This window comes from Siphateles boraxobius, unplaced genomic scaffold (genome assembly GCF_051911475.1).
Source record: "Siphateles boraxobius isolate OS27281-9 unplaced genomic scaffold, OSU_SipBor_1 13, whole genome shotgun sequence".
In the NCBI taxonomy this organism is placed as follows: domain Eukaryota; kingdom Metazoa; phylum Chordata; class Actinopteri; order Cypriniformes; family Leuciscidae; genus Siphateles; species Siphateles boraxobius.
The window spans coordinates 4119416-4136561 of record NW_027508733.1 but is presented as its reverse complement, the minus strand read 5'-3'; the positions used below and the strand labels follow the sequence as shown (position 1 = coordinate 4136561).

At 41.2% G+C, this 17146-nt stretch overlaps 1 protein-coding gene across 3 annotated transcripts in view; it reads left to right on the top strand.

The window, feature by feature from the left end:
* LOC143735203 (uncharacterized) overlaps positions 1-17146 on the top strand; it is a 151010-nt gene that overhangs the window by 20277 nt on the left and 113587 nt on the right. The window lies entirely within an intron of this gene.

Sequence of the window (17146 nt, the reverse complement as noted above, 5' to 3'; positions counted from 1 at the left end):
CATTCACACTGTCTGCCAGTGATTTTCCAGAATCAGAGAGTGCGTTCACACACAACCTGTAAAAATCCCGTAAAAACACGTGACATTAATGTGATGTAATGTCTCAGCAGCGTCTTCAGTTTGCTTATGAGCTGCGATTTCTCTCTCGAAAAACAACGCTAGTGTATTTTTTCTCTGAGTCGATCATAAACTGGCGCATTAAGTACCGTTTCACTCCTGCTTTCACTTCACTTTAGCGTCATTACGACACGGCATTGATTACGGCTTTTTTTGTTCGCACAGCGCGCGTTCCGTGAACACGGCAATGTTACTAGGTCCCCAACCCGGCAACAATCCCGGGTCGTGTTTTACTACTGATCTATTTTGTGATTTTTTTTTTTACAATATTATTGTGATATAGAAAAGAAAAGGAAATAGGGGCACAAAGGCAAACATACAACATTAGAAAGGCAAACAGGAGAGACGCCTTAGGCAGAACTTTGCTTTTGCATGCAGCACATGCTTGACAATTGAAAGCTCTTGAGATCAACTTTGAGCTTTTTCAGAAAACTGGTTTCTCATTGGTTGATCATTGTCTTCATTAGTGGAAGTCAAGATTAACCTGCACAATTCATCAATTCATGGCAAATTTACAAAAATTGAATAGAAATGTCTAGAAAATATGCTTAAAAGTTTATGACACTAGATCAACCATTTTGCATTTAGCTATACAATGAATTAATTACTAGATGTTTTGAGGGGTAAGACTATTGCACAGAGAACTATTTAATACATTTTGAGCAACATGGCATTAGCAACTGATAATGTAGGAAACAGCAGACACATTGCATGAATGTACCAAAGCAATCTCAACTTGTTGAAAAGAAAGAGGAACTGCTTTTATCATGTGAACAAGTTACTAGATGATCTGGAGGTTTTCATTTCCGATCTGAGAAATGCACCAAAGCGACTGAGAAAAACTGTAAAAAAAAACGTAGCTTTTTGGGTTACAGTTTTTTTTTCCGCTTTGGTACCATTTTCACAAGTAAGGTGTACATTTTCAAAACTCTTAGTTTAAAAATACTAACTGATAAGCTAGACATTCTTTCAAAACCTGATCCCATGCTTTCATTACACATTTTTTAGTCCACATAATCATTGTTTCAAACACAAGATTATTGTAATATGTAATGAGAACGTTTGGTTTAATCACAGAAACACAACAGTATAATCTTCTTTCAATTTAGTACGTTTAACAATCAGTTCATCCAACAGCAATGCAAGACACATGTTTCAAATCACCCTTGTTGCTGAAATAATTACAGTAATATAGGCTACAGTTGCCACATTAGAAAATACACGTGCATTACCTAACTTATGTAATTGAATCCATAATGTTTGTAATAGTATCTGCAGTGAGTTATCAAAAGCTGTGATGAAGTATGACACAGCCATGAGGTTCTGTGCTAGAACAGAGTTTGCTGGCAATACAGTAAATTATTTCACTTTATACCATTTGACTGAATCTATACTGTAGTGGACCTTTACAGATGAAGGTTGAGTTACAGTAATGTGGCGGTCTCTACCATGGTAATCTGTTTACAGTATCACATGGCATACATACTGTAATGTAAAATACTGTATTTGATGTACTTTGTGATTTTGTGAATTGTACTAACACAATTGAAAACATGATGAAATGTTTGAAAAAAGTGCACTTTTGATGATCTGTTGTGATATTAGCACTAAGAGTTTAGAAAATGTACATATTGTGAAAATAGTACCAAAGCTAATTAAAAAAAACAACAACTGTAAACTGTCATGTGGTTGGTTTTGACTTTGACTGTCATGAGGCCATGAATATTTTTTCACTAGTGGTACAAATTGAATTTGTCATTGAATGGCACTAAATTTCATTTTAATGTCAAATTCAATAAGTTGTGGTTAGAAAACTGAATTATATGAATCCATTGTTTTATATATTTAGGTAGATAGAATGATAGAACGAAAGATCAATAGACAGAACGATAGATAGAACAATAAGACAGACAGAACGATAGATAGATAGAATGATATAGAGACAGATTGAACGATAGAACGGTAGATAGATAGATAGATAGATCTAGATTGTGGTTAGAAAGCTCATGATAATTAGAAAAACTACTCGGTTACTCACGTAACCTCAGTTCCCTGAGTTAGGGAACGAGTATTGCGTAGCTATATGCAGTGGGGAAACTCCTTTTCCTCGATTTACTGAAGCCTTTATGTAAAGCGCATTTGTAGCTGCACAGCTAGCACATTGAGCGTCTGGCTCGCTCATAGGCTGCGCTGCGGCAACTGCACATCCAATGGCCCTCCAAGGGTGCGTGACCTCATTCTATAATAATCCCCGAATTCGCCATTATAGCAGGTTTAACGACTGAAGCGACAACTTGCCATGTTACTATAGTGCGGCTGGCTACGCAATACTCGTTCCCTAATTCAGGGAACTGAGGTTACGTGAGTAACCGAGTAGTTCCCTTTCGAACGGTCACACTTTGTATTGCGTAGCTATACGCAGTGGGGACGCCATGCAAAACGCCGCACTGAGTAACCGGCTGCCACTGCAACTCAGGACCCCTGAGCATACAGGACAAGCCATAACCGTATAATTATGTATAAATAGACCAGACACCGTCAGGTCTAAAATAGTACACATCAGTTAGAAATAACCCAACATACTACACCAATGAACCCAGACACTGTCGGGGTTATTAGTATGAACATATAACCAGTCAAGTGGATTATATATGAAATTATAACCGGCCAAAGCGGGTTTTATATATGTATGGAATATAACCGGCAAAGCGGGTTTTATACATGACATATAACCGGCCAAAAGCGGGTTTTATATTATATATATATATATATATATATATATATATATATATATATATATATATGTCAATATAACCGGCAACAGCGGGTTTATGCATTAAATACAACTGGCCAGCAGCGGGTTTTATATATATGAGTACGGAGTATATAAGGAGTAAGCGTTTGAATGGGTGTGGAGGATGTCATTGTCCAGGAAAAGAAAAGTTGATGAAGAAAATAGAGTTTTCAAAGATGATTGGACAGAGAGGTATGCGTTCACAGATATCCCAAAGTCTCCCGGAAGTTCCAGGAGTCTCCCGCATATTGATAGCAGCTCCCTGATGCCCGCAAATTAGTTCAAATCTCCCGCATTCTAGAGCTTGCGAGCTCCAAACCGTGCAGCGTGCGCATGGCAGAGAGGGAGAGAGCGACCTAACGTGTGTGTGCGCAAATGTGCGTGCGTGCCTCATGAAGCGCATGTAAGCCCAATCCCCCCCAACCCCCCAGGTTGCCCAGGAAGGCACTTCCATATTATAGAAACTCATAAATGTGGAAGGCGAGTACCAGCCGGCCGCATCACAAATATCACTAATGGGAATGCCATTAGTAGGGCAACTTAACCCACTGCGGTATAAGCCATAGAAATAGCATCCACTATCCATCTTGACAGTCTTTGCTTAGTGACTGGATCCCCCTTGGATCTACCACCAAAGCAGACAAAAAACTGTTCTGATTGTCTAAAAGACACAGAACGCTCCAGATAGATTCTCAGCGCTCTGACAGGGCAGAGAAGATTAACCTCCCCATCCTCTGCAGAAGGAGGGAGGGCTGATAATGTCACCGCCTGTGCTCTGAACGGTGTTGAGAGCACTTTAGGAACGTAACCATGTCTGGGCTTGAGGATGACTCAGGAGTCATCTGGACCCAACTCCAAACATGCAGGGCTCACAGAGAGCGCCTGCAGATCTCCCACTCGCTTAGGAGATGCCAATGCCATAAGGAGAGCGGTCTTCAGCAAGAGGGGTTTTAGATCAACCAATTGGAGCGGTTCGAAAGGCGGAGCTTTCAGAGCCCCCAGGACCGTGGAGAGGTCCCAAGGCGGCACAGATGGAGGTCTGGAGGGGTTCATTCTCCTCGCACCTTTCAGTAATCTTACGACCAGGTCGTTTCTTCCCAGTAACTGGCCAGCCGTCAGAACATGATGTGCTGCTATGGCTGCCACATACACTTTGAGCGTGGACGGGGAGCGACCCGCGTCCAGCAGCTCCTGTACGAATGAGAGAACCACAGATATCTCACATGACTCTGAGTCAGCCTGATTTTTCGAGCACCAGCTGGAAGAACTGACCATTTTGAAGCATATAGGCGCCGAGTCGACGGAGCCCTGGCTTCAGATATAGTGCTTAAAACCTTCTCAGGAAGGTCCTTGGGTACCGGTTGAGGGGCCAAATATGGAGGGCCCATAAGTCGGTTCTCGGATGCCACAATGTCCCGTTCGACTGTGTGAGGAGGTCTTTCCTCAGTGGGACAGGCCATGGGATTGTGTCTGATAACTGAACCAGTTCCGGGAACCACGGTCTGGTTTTCCAGAGAGGGGCCACCAGAAGGACTGGGCACCCGCTCTCTCGGACCCGTTTGATGACTTGTGGAATCATTGAAACGGGGGGGAAAGGCATAAAGGCCAGACATGGGCCAGCGCGTCCCTGTTCTTCGAGAAGAACAATTTGGAGTGGGTGTTGATTCTCGAGGCGAAAAGGTCGATTTGGGCCTCACCAAACACCTTCCATATCAGACTGACCGTCTGTGGGTTCAGGGACCACTCGCCGAGGGGAGTGTTGCCCCGTGAAAGCATATCCGTGCCCACATTCTGGACGCCCGGGATATGCGCTGCTCTCAGAGAGCTCAGGTTAGTTTGTGCCCATAAGAGAAGGTGTCTCGCCATCGCATGCAGGTTTCCTGACCTGATGCCCCCCTGGCGATTTATGTAGGCCACCACTGACGTATTGTCTGTGCAATTTCTTCAGTGGCGTGCGCTCTGAAAGTCCCTGGAAGCGCTCGCACCGAGAGCGCGCGCTCTGGTGTGAGTCGCGCTGTTATAGCTCTCGAGTCTAAAACTGTGCCCAGAAAGATCACGCTCTGGCTGGGGGTTAGTTTGCTTTTTGAAACATTGATTGTGAAAAACAGGCATTTTAGATGGCAGAGAATCAAATCCCTGTGAGCTAATAGCTCGATTCTCGACTGTGCCAGCAGCCAGTCGTCAAGATAATTTAACACGCACTCCCTGATGTCTCAGAGGAGAAAGCGCTGCATCCAAACACTTCGTGAATGTACGGGGTGCCAACAATAGACCGAACGGTGTATTGATAAGCCTGGCCCTGGAAGGCGAATCTCAAGAATGGCCTGTGACGAGGATTTATTTGAATGTGAAAGTAAGCATCTTTCAGATCTATTGTGACAAACCAATCCCCCGGGCGCACTTGCGCGAGGATATGTTTGATAGATAACATTTTGAACGGCCGTCTCATGAGAGCTTTGTTCAAATCTCTCAAATCTAGAAAGGGTCTGAGACCGCCATCTTTTTTCGGAATCAGAAAAATAGTGGCTGTAAAAACCCATATGTTTTAGCGCGGGGGGGGACTAATTTTATCGCCCCTTTTGCTAATAGATTCTGTATTTCGGTGCGAAGCACGTGACCCACGTTGCTTCTCACCGAAGTCTCGAGAACCGCCTGAAATTTCGGGGGTCTGTGAGCGAATTGGAGCGAGTAACCCCGCTTTATAGTGTTTATGACCCAACTCGACACATCGGGGATAGCTTGCCAGGCTATAACCCGTGTGGCTAGGGCTTGACACACTGATTGGGGCTGGTCGCCTAATGTAGGGGGACCTGATACCCTTATATTGTGATTTGTGCACATATTGAGTATTGGACTGACTGTACAAGCATTTGCGTGTGGGGAAGTCAGTGTTACAGAAGTCAGGGGCCGCCTGATGAAGGGGGACCGGGGGGCGCTGATCTCCCTCGAACAGGACCGGAGATGACTGAGCTGGAGAGAGTGAAGCACGCGGGGACGTGGCCGGCGTGCGTTCACTAACGTCCGTGCTATCTGGATGCCGTTGGCTGTGGCGCTGCTTCTTCCTCGGCTGTAAGTAGGGCCGGAGAAGGAAGCGTATGAAGGTAAATTAGTAGCAAAACTCGAGAGCACGTAGATGTGAATTTGAGAACTTGTACAATAAATATTCGTACTTGTACGCGAACATTTACACTCACAGCTCCGATGTGAAAACCTGTAAAATAAAAATGTGAACTTGAACGCTGAGATTTGCACTTGCAGACAATAGTCACAAACCTGTATTCTGAATTTGAAGCTGCAGACAAGCAGTCACAAATGTGTAAAATGCCATTCAAAAAGATACAACGACAGACACAAACTTGTAATACAAATTTGCACTTCTTCTAACAATCAAATTCGCAGTACAGCCTCAAATTGGCACTTGCAACTTCTCAAATCTGTCACTGCAAGTTCAAATTTCACGCCTTGACTTTTGCTACTCTTTTCACGATATATTAGGTGCAAAACTGACTTGTGCACTTGCAACTCAGTGGCGGCGAGAGAGGAAAGGGGGCGGGAGCGGGGGTGTTCAGAGGAGCCGTTTTATTGGTTGGCGCCTAGCCAATGAAATAGGACTTCTGTTATACGTGATGATGTCACGAAACCTGTGTGTGATGGACTGATATTAAACTAGGGGGTTTAGAATTCTTATTAACCTGTAATTATAACATAATGAAAATCCCTATCAAATTATCCCTTTTTCATAGGCAAACTTTATTAGCCTGGTCCCTCATCTTAAAACAATTTTACACCTCACTCTTATATAATTTGGAATAATAAGGACCTACTGTATAAACATAAATCTATTTTCTTTGATAGTTGGTTTAAAAATTGAATTATTTTTGCATCACAACTTTTCAATCAAAATGGTTAAATTTGTAATTATTCTGAGTTCTTGGTAAAGCATGGAATTCCTGTTACTCCAAAAGAGTTTGCGGTTGTGGCTGATGCAATAAATCAAAAAACAATAAGAAAATTTGAGTCTTGTTACAGGAAGAGTATGTTTCTATGCCATATGTAATTTCTTACTGGAATGGTTTTGTAAGTGACATTCCCTGGGAAAAAGTTTGGACATTACCTCACAAATACCTGATAACTAACAAAATAAGAGAAATTACCTTTAAGTTAATTCATAGGTTTTATCCAGATAAGTGTTCTCTCAAAAGACTAAAGAATGATAGCAATACCCTCTGTTCATTCTGTTTAGAGAAACCTGAAACTTCTTTACATTTATTTTGGAACTGCTCTCACAGTGACATTTAGGTGTGACATTTGTGATTTTATCAAATGTTATGTGAATCCGAATGTAGCATAGCGGTGGAGGTAAACGATTGACAAATACCAAATCGTATGGTGGTAATTAAATATGACAAGCTGACTACGCCGCCCCTTTTCAGAAAAATGGGGAAATAACTACCTGATGAAAATAGGGCACACAGGTTCGTTACCATGGAGGGCAAAGAGACGTGGATATCAGTACAAAAGTTAGTTTATTAAGTTCAAATCAATAGATAAAAACTTTCAGGTTACTGCAAGGCAGAATGTCACTCAAACGACTAGTACAGCGCCATTCATCAACACACACAATAATAGAAATTTAATTAAGATGGCTGAGGCTTACCCGTAGCGGGGTAGGCTAGCTAGGGATCTAACCCAAAAGCCACATGCGCACACACACACACCCACCCAGTGAGGTGCAAGCGGTTATAAGCGGCAAACCACACTCAATGCTTGAAATACCACCACCAAAAGGCAAGAAGAGCTAGCCTCCCAACCCGGGGTCCATCAGCCTAAAATAAACCAAAAAAAAGATTAATGAATAGACTGAACAAATGATACTAGCCACAAATAACAAAATTCTGAGTGGTTGGTGATGCCAAACACTCACCACAAAGGGAGCACTGACTTGTAGACAAAACAACAAATCACAGAGCAACAAGGTTGCAACTTAATAAATTACAAAATAATCAACATCAAAACTAAGACAAAACAAAGTAAAGAAACATACAAATTAACACGCGCGCAGCCAAAAGTGATATGACTGAAGAGCGATCCAACGTACACAACTTCGGCACATACAGCGGTGAACAGATCAAATAGTTGTAACGTTGAAAACATACAAAACACAGCAGCAAAACAGCAGCGCCGTCTTAATGACTTTTATGCAGAAAACGATCAGCCCGACGCCCTCATTAAGACAGCATCCTCAAAGGGATCAATATCCTGCTAAAAACATCAGACATCAGTTGGTTAGCTCAATTGAGTAAAATATTTAATTAAAAGAACAACTTTACATACCAGGTGATCATCACAAAACCGCATATAGGCGTACAGTTGCTCACAGCAGCTACCACATACTGAATGAACCATATGAAAACAGCCCAACTGGAATGAAAAGCACGTAGGTTATCGCAAACAGCACAAGTCCACGTTAATAAATATTTAACTATAGCCTACCTGGGGGAAAATAACAGCCTGCACACCACCGCGGAGCTGCCAACCAAACCCTAGTACAGCATTGAATGGCGGCGCACCCGCGCCAAGGGGCGGAGCTAACAATGACGCATGACCAGGTGGCATAAACAGTCTTTAAATAGGCCAGGGACTGCGGCTAATAGGCTGTCACATCTATCACTCATGTGACCACCACAAATAATTGAGTGGGGTCTAACCCGCTCTGCCACACTAACTTTGAATTTACCTATAGAAATGTAATTTTTGGTTTCCTTGAATGTGAAAAGAAAAGTGATATTTATTTTATAAACCTTATTTTTCTGTTAGCTAAATTTCACATTCACAAATGTACATTTTCTAAGTGCAATCCTATTTTGTCAAGATTTAAACTTGAAATGAAAATGTATTTTGTATCTATTGAGTTCTCAAAAAATTGAAAAGCTATAAATAGTGGCTGCGTTTAAGGACTTGGCAATTAATCTGGATTAAAAAGACTGAAGAAACTTAATCTGGACTGAAGGATTCTGTTGTATTATTTTATGACAATGACAATAATTGTTGTTGATGTTTTTTTTTTTCTTTTTCTTTTACGAGCATTTAATATAAATAAATAAAACTATTAAAAGTAATAAATGATATTATCAAACTCAGTTAACACCATACTAATTAAGCATAGCCCGTACAGAAAAGCCAATGAGCCCAGAATATGACGAAAGAAAGCAAATATTTAAGTGCAAATAAACCTGTTGCCTGCAGTTTTATTAATAATAACCAATTGTGTTTATCTTTATTTTTATAACTGTTGGTCCATTAAGCCTCATGAAGCGTTTTCTTGGTTTTCTATGAGGGAAATGCTTAACGTACATTTAAACGTGTTGCGTTCATATTATGTGCTCATTTGCATTTCTATGCTTTATTAGTAGGCATGGTGTTTCCTGAGTTTGGTCTTTTCATACCACTGTCTTAATTAAATGCATTGCGTTCATATTCTGTGGTGATCTGCTTTTCTGTACATAGTAGGCTATGCATTATTAGTATGGTGTTGTTTACTGAGTTTGATCATATCATTTATTTATTTTAATATCAGTCTAATGCATTAAGCCATGTTAGCGTTTCAGATCTTTATTTTTTTAATGCAACAATAAATATACAAAGATTTGTACATGCATATACACCGGGTTTCGTGACATCACGTATAACAGAAGTCCTATTTCATTGGCTAGGCGCCAACCAATAAAACGGATCCTTTGAACACCGCAGCTCCCGCCCCCTTCCTCTCTCGCCGCCACTGAGTTGCCAAGTGTTGCCAACTTGAAGGGTTAGTTCACCCAAAAATGAAAATTAAGTCATTAATTACTCACCCCCATGCTGTACCAACCCCGTAAGACCTTCGTTCATCTTCGGAACACAAATGAAGATATTTTTGATTAAATCTTAAATATTCCATGTGCCTACAGTGGCTCAACTATAAGTTTATCAAGCGACGAGACTACTTTTTGTGCGAAAAAAAAACATAAATCACGACTTTATTCGACTATTCCATTACTTCCTTGTGGGCCTGAGACGAGAGTTCAAGAGATTTCACGACGCATGCGCGAGAACTGAACAAGAAGTATTAGAAGAAGAACGTCCTCTTCTCAGTTCTCGCGCATGCGTCGTGAAATCTCTTGAACTCTCGTCTCAGGCCCACAAGGAAGTAATGGAATAGTCGAATAAAGTCGTTATTTATGTTTTTTTTTCGCACAAAAAGTAGTCTCGTCGCTTGATAAACTTATAGTTGAGCCACTGTAGGCACATGGAATATTTAAACATTTTCTTTAATGACTTTCTGGGCCGTCAAGTTTCATTCCCTTAGGCAGCCTATGTAGCAGTGATCCACCTCTCAGATTTAATCAAAAATATCTTCATTTGTGTTCCGAAGATGAACGAAGGTCTTACGGGGTTGGTACAGCATGGGGGTGAGTAATTAATGACTTAATTTTCATTTTTGGGTGAACTAACCCTTTAAGTGCACAAGTCAGTTTTGCACCTAATATATCGCGAAAAGTCAAGGCGCGAAATTTGAACTTGCAGTGACAGATTTGAGAAGTTGCAAGTGCCTACTTGAGGTTGTACTGCTAGTGTGAATGTAAGAATAAGTGCAGATATATGTTACAAGTTTGTGTCTGTCATTGTATTTTTGCGAATGGCATTTTACACATTTGTGACTGCTTGTTTGCAGCTTCAAATTCAGAATACAGGTTTGTGACTATTGTCTGCGAGTGCAAATCTCAGCGTTCAAGTTCAGATTTTTATTTTACAGGTTTTCACATTGAAGCTGTGAGTGTACATTTTAACGTACAAGTACGAATATTTATTGTACAAGTTCTCAAATTCACATCTACGTGCTCTCGAGTTTTGCTACTAACCCAGCTAACACAGTACGTTGTGACGACGTCGTCAGTTAGTCGTCATTTGGTCAGGGCGACACTTTATGACAACGTTGTGAGGACGTCGGGGTAAAGTTCCATTTTTTATAATCTTGGCTAACGTTCCAGAAACGTCGTGGGCACGTCCTCAAAAGACGTCGCTAGTTTATCCCATGGAAACGTTGTAAAGACGTGGTCAACTGGTCACCAGATAACTTAATAAAATCTTTGATGAATTAAGTACATTTTCCATATAATATAGCCTACAAATGGTGTATCACTAGTATAATACTTGTAACACAATTTTCTGGAAAGTTATCTGGAGACCAGTTGACCACGTCGCTACAACGTTCTCCATGGGATAAACTAGCGACGTCTTTTGAGTACGTGCCCACAACTTTTCTGGAACGTTAGCCAAGATAAAAAAAGGAAAATTTACCACGATATGTCCTCACAACGTTTTATATAGGCTACAGAGAGAGGCGGTTGTTATAGCGAATACAAGATTAGGAGGGTGGCCATACGTCCGGATTTTGGCCGGACAGTCCGGATTTTAAGCCCCCTGTCCGGCGTCTGGCCAGCCTCAAGCCCGGACACTCATTTGTCCTCCTTTTTGGAGTTGCGCTGAATTGTTTAAAGAAAAGTAACTATAAAAAACACGCATATTGATAGCGGCTCCCTGATGGCCGTAATTTAGTTAAAATCTCCTGGAATCTAGAGCCGCGCATGCGAGACAGAACATACTGTATATGTGCTCCAAACCGTGCAGCGCGCGGCAGAGAGCGAGAGACCTTGCGTGCCCTCAGCACATCCCCCAACCCCCGTCAACAAAATCGATCAACAAAATATATGTGTCCTCCTTTTTGGTGTTATGGAAATGGCCACCCTATTAGGACCCCGGCGCAAAGCTCATCCCGCTTATTACATATGGCTCCAAACAAATAAATATAGAATTTGACACAAAATATTGATTTTAAAAAGGTGTTTATTTTTTTTAAAAACAATTGTATTACATTTTCACTACTTTCAGGTGAGTTTAGTCTCTAAAATCACACAAATAATACACACAACTGTTCCTGACAGTTTTATTGACACACATCTGTTGAATATTTACTTTATAGAAATAGTTTAGTGTCTTTGGAAAAAGTCTGTTAGCATATCAACCTTTTTCAGAACAGGTCGTTAAGTTAACTGTTAGGCTAACCTAAGATCTTGTTTATAAAAGTTTGGTCTTTTAATCTCATATTTATGTGTAGATCAGATTTTTTGTTAGTTTAAGATTTTGCTGGCAGTTGACTGGGTGATTGGAAGTTGGTTAATTTTTTAACCAACTGATTATTTAACATGCTGTTAGTCGATGACGTCACTTACACTGAGCGCAAAAAAATATCTGAAACTAGTTCAAATGCGTTATGATCTTTCACGGTAAACAACTATTGATAAATGTTCTGTTATTTTAGCAGCGACAAAATAACCTCTCTACAGAGGGGAAACTCCAAGATCTCAAGATCTCCCTTGTCTTACTCCATTACTGATATGAAAGGGAGCCGACATACAGGTGTCCCATTTCACTTGCATGGTCTGTTGGGCATACCAATATGATAGGATTCTGACAATGTATTTAGGGACTCCTGCTGCATCCAATTTTTTAAATAATTTCTAATGATTCACCCGGTCGAATGCCTTAGATGCATCTAAAAAACATATAAAAACAGTTTTTTCTCTTATAGTTGCTTAGTAGTTCCTTCAGGACATATATGCACATATCCGTACCATGCTTCGGTTTAAAACCAAATTGATTATCTGCAGAGGTAATTGATTCATTAATCCTCTCAAGGAGAATTAATTCCACAACTTTTGATAATATATTAGCTAAGGCGATGGGTCTATAGTTGTCTGAGGAACCCACTTTTCCTGCTTTATCCTTAATCACAGGAATCAACATCACAGACATCATTGAGTCTGGAAGAAAGCCATGGATCATGAAGGCAGTAAAGCCTAGTGCAAGAAGTGTATATAGCCTTATGCTTGCATTTTTTAGATGTTCAGGCGAGATAGAATCCAGGCCAGTTGATTTATTAACTGCTAAGTTCCTAATAGCTTTAGAGACCTCATGAAATTTGATTGTATCTACATTGTCAACATTATCTACTTTAAAACATTTAGTCTGTACACAATTAAACAATTTTCTATAATGCATTCGCCAGAGCTCAGCTATAGCATTTGCACCAGGGACTCCATCAACTGAACATGGTAGTGAAGGTTTGCAGTTATTTGTACGTTTCACCTCTTTCCAGAAATCATTATTTGTGTTGTCTAAAAGTTTCTTGGCCATAGCTTCTGCCCTCAGATGCTGCTCATTTTTACTAATGAAACGTATTGCATATTTACATTTTGCATTTGTGCCTCTTCTTATATTCAAAAATAGGTCCCTGTCTTGGTTTACCAGCCATTGCCCAAGATCTAGTAGCTTCACGAGCCTCAGCATAGAATTCAGCCACATATGCATTCCAGCCAGGCCGAGGTTTTCCTCCCTTTTTATGTTTAATAAGAGACTTACTAGCTTCAAGTAAAGCAGAGACAATTGCAGTATACATAGCAGAGATATCTATGATATGTTCCATGTTTGTGCAATTACCATTTTTGCACATGAGTGCCTCTCTAGGGAGATATATATTATTCAATAATTGATCAGTATGTTCATTGTACAAAGACAGTTCTTCACATGTAAGAGAGGACCAGTCCAAAAAAACATGATTTGAGTTATTTTCACACTTTATAGTTGACGGTATGTACTCAGACCTGATCACCATTTTTACAGGAATGTGATCAGAAGTGGATACATCGTATAAAATTTCCATATGTGCCAGGGATGCGTTAGCATCAGCTGTAGTGAGGCAATGGTCCAGCCAGGACGTGGTGTGCCAGGCCTGTGTGTGTAGCTATCAACAGGCAGGAGCTCTCTGCTGGACAGTATTAAATTATTATCGGTACATAAGTTATTTAAGTGTTAAGCAAACACTGACTTGTTGTCTGAGAAGTCTGCATTCATATCCCCAACGATTTGATATTTGAAAAACACTCATTTTGTAAATAGGAACTAATAAAAGCAACCTTATTTACATAATCTTCTTCATTTTGCTGGCATTCATATGGAGTATAAATATTTAAAATAATAAATTCCCTATCACATTGTGTCAGACGTATAGCAATACACCAGTCCACACCAAGCCTAACTACATTAATCGCTGAGTCCAGCTTTTTATTCCACAGAATTGCCACACCTCCTGGAATTCTGCCTCTTTGTATTCCCAAACTGAGGTCAGTGGTAGACTCTCCAGCACCGTGGAAGCTGTCACTGATTGAGTTCAGGCCCGTTAAATCCTGCATTGCAAGAAATGTTTCCTGTAGGCACAGAATATCACTGTGCTCCAGCAACTGATCAACAATAAAACGGCGAGCTTTATCCTCAGCACTCTGACCCAAGCGCAGGCCACGGCAGTTATATGATAGGACGCGTATATCCATAGCGACATCATACTTTGGCACTCGTGCAATTATCAGGCATACTCTTATTGGCAGAAAGTAGAGTAGCCACTTTAATGTTAGCACCCACGGTTCCAGCTCTCCGTGGTTCATAGTAGCGCCGTACATACGCTCCCTCTGGCCATAGTTCCGGGTTATACATATCACCAACATCTTTGCATTCAGCAGCTATTTTAAATGATGCGTATCTGCTGTTTACAGTAGCAATCCTTTCGCATGATACTTCATGCCCAAGTTTATGCATAAGATGAGCGTGCAATACTTCAACATCTACATCAGGTGAAAACCTACTGGCAAAGACACTCACCCTTTTTGTTGTTATCATCTTGATGTCTCTTGCCGCACCAGTGCCCACAACAATTTTTGCTGCCCTCCGTTCCAACACAGATTTGCCAATGCGTGCTCCCTGTTGGGACTCCTCTGTGCGCTTCTGTCGCCCCCTTTTTACAACCTGGTTCCACTTGGGTAAACCAGGCGACAGCCTCGTCAACCCAGGGCTAGCTGCTGGCATAATACTCTCCATTGCTTGAAGCACGGGTCTTGGAGCCTCGATCTCCTCGGCGTCTGTCACCTGTTGTTTCAGGCACCTCCGCCGAACCATCCGCGTCACCGACATCCGTATAGTGAGTAGTGCACGTGGTGCTTGCATTCTCCTCCCAGCTCACCGGCACATCAAAGCCCGTACCACCGTGGGCAGCGTTCTGCTCGAGGGCACAAACCCGGCGGCTCACGTCCGCCGCGACTGCACTCAAACCTTCACCTGTTTCAGATTGTCGGTGCATCGCATGTTTCAAGACGGATACATCAGCATGTAGCTGCTCAACTTTCCGAAGAAGGCCACAGACGTCTATGTTGGAAAAAGTCACAGGTGGCAGCTCGTCCAAATAATATGATACAAATTTTGGTATATTGTCCCCACATTCATTAAGGACTTTAAGACAGCTCTTGATATTATTGGCGTCTTTCTGTGCTCCTTTGTGAGAGATATTCCGTTGAGTAGTGGAACAAATTTCAAACAGTATTTTCTTTGAAGCCTCAATCCAATCTGATCCGAAGTGGTTTGCAGCTAAAAGGACTATTTCATCCTGACTTAAAGTTCTCATTTTTATCGAAAGGAAGTGTAAAAGTTCATCTTCAACTATAACTTTGCCATCAATGGTCTTATATATTTCTGGTTTAAGACGAGCTCTGGCAAACCCAGGAGCACTTGTTGCAGTAACATCCGCCATCTTTGATCTTTGATTTACAGATTATGAACATATTTACAGTGTTTTGAATATTATAAATAAAAAAATCTACATATAAGTATCACCTGAGTTGTAGGATATTGCACTAAACAGTGGGAGTATTGCACTTAAGGCATATGCCTTGGGAGGTGTGTTAACTGTTCAGGAGGGAAATGGCCTGTGGGAAGAAACTGTTCCTGTGCCGAGATGTTCTTGTGGCCAGTGATCTGAGTCGCCGTCTTGACGGTAACAGTTCAAACAGGTGGTGTCCAGGGTGAGTGGAGTCTGTGATGATTTTACCTGCTCTCTTCCTCACTCTGGAAGAGTACAGGTCCTGGAGGTTTGGCAGTGGAGCAGCAATAATCCTCTCCCCAGTCCGGACTGTCCGTTGTAGTCTCCTGATGTCTGATTTGGTAGCTGAACCAAACCAGACAGTGATGGAAGCGCACAAGACAGACTCAATGACGGCTGAGTAGAAACGGGCGTTAGAGCCGAAAGATGCTGCGACGCGAGTCCAAAACCTGCTAATAAACAAACAGTGCACAGTTCTGAGTACGGCTGTCACTTTACGTTCGAAAATCGATTGCACAATCGATCGGATCAACCAACACAAGTTTCGAAAACGAAAATAGGGTATCGATTTTAACTGCCTTTTTTTTTTTTTTTTTACCAAAAATGTGTTTTAGTTTGACAGATCAATACAGTGCACAGAACATGTAGGATGTTGGGAAATAACAATGTCTTTTCTGTTAACCAAATGCTTTTTAATATTCGCTATTGCTTCAGTGCAAGTGAACAAGCGCGCGTTGTTACCGTTACTTGTTGCTTAGTGCCGTGTGTGTTTTCAAGCAAGCCAGAAATGCGCAGATTCTGCGCAACACGCTGTATTTAATATATCATGAGGACTCACGAGTTGCGTATTTGCGCTAAATCCACGCAGATTTGGCGTACACGAACTTCCCCAGCAAAGTGAGTAAACATAGAAACACGCAAAATTGGCTGGTGATATGACAGCGTTACCCGCCAAAGTTCATTTTTATCCGAATTTGGCGTGTGTCCATTTCAATCCTTGAATGTTGCACTCCTGTTTGTCACCTTGCAAAAAACTTCACGCCAATAAATCATCAGAAACATTGCTGACTTGTGCGCGTCTCAAGCGCCCTCCTTACGTTCGTCCTAATGCCTGTTAGTTGTCCGTGGATTTGCCAATATTTGGTGTTGAAAATGGAAACGTCTTTAGACATGGAAAAATCGATTTTACAATCGATTCAATGAACACATATGTCTCAAAAATCGAACAGGATTTTTTCAAAAAAGTGACAGCCCTAGTTCTGAGAAGATTTTATCATCCAAATTTGTTATATTCATTATCTTTAGGAATATAGTCTTGTTAGGCTTTACAATAACGCGAAAAGAAAGTCGCGACACTCGTTTAAGTTAGGTGAGTCACATATGTTCTTTTGCTTTAAATAAAATGATTTAAAGCACAGTAGTGATTTTATAGATAAAATAAAACATACACAAACCTGAATTTCACAGAGGAAATACATATAATCTGCGACTCC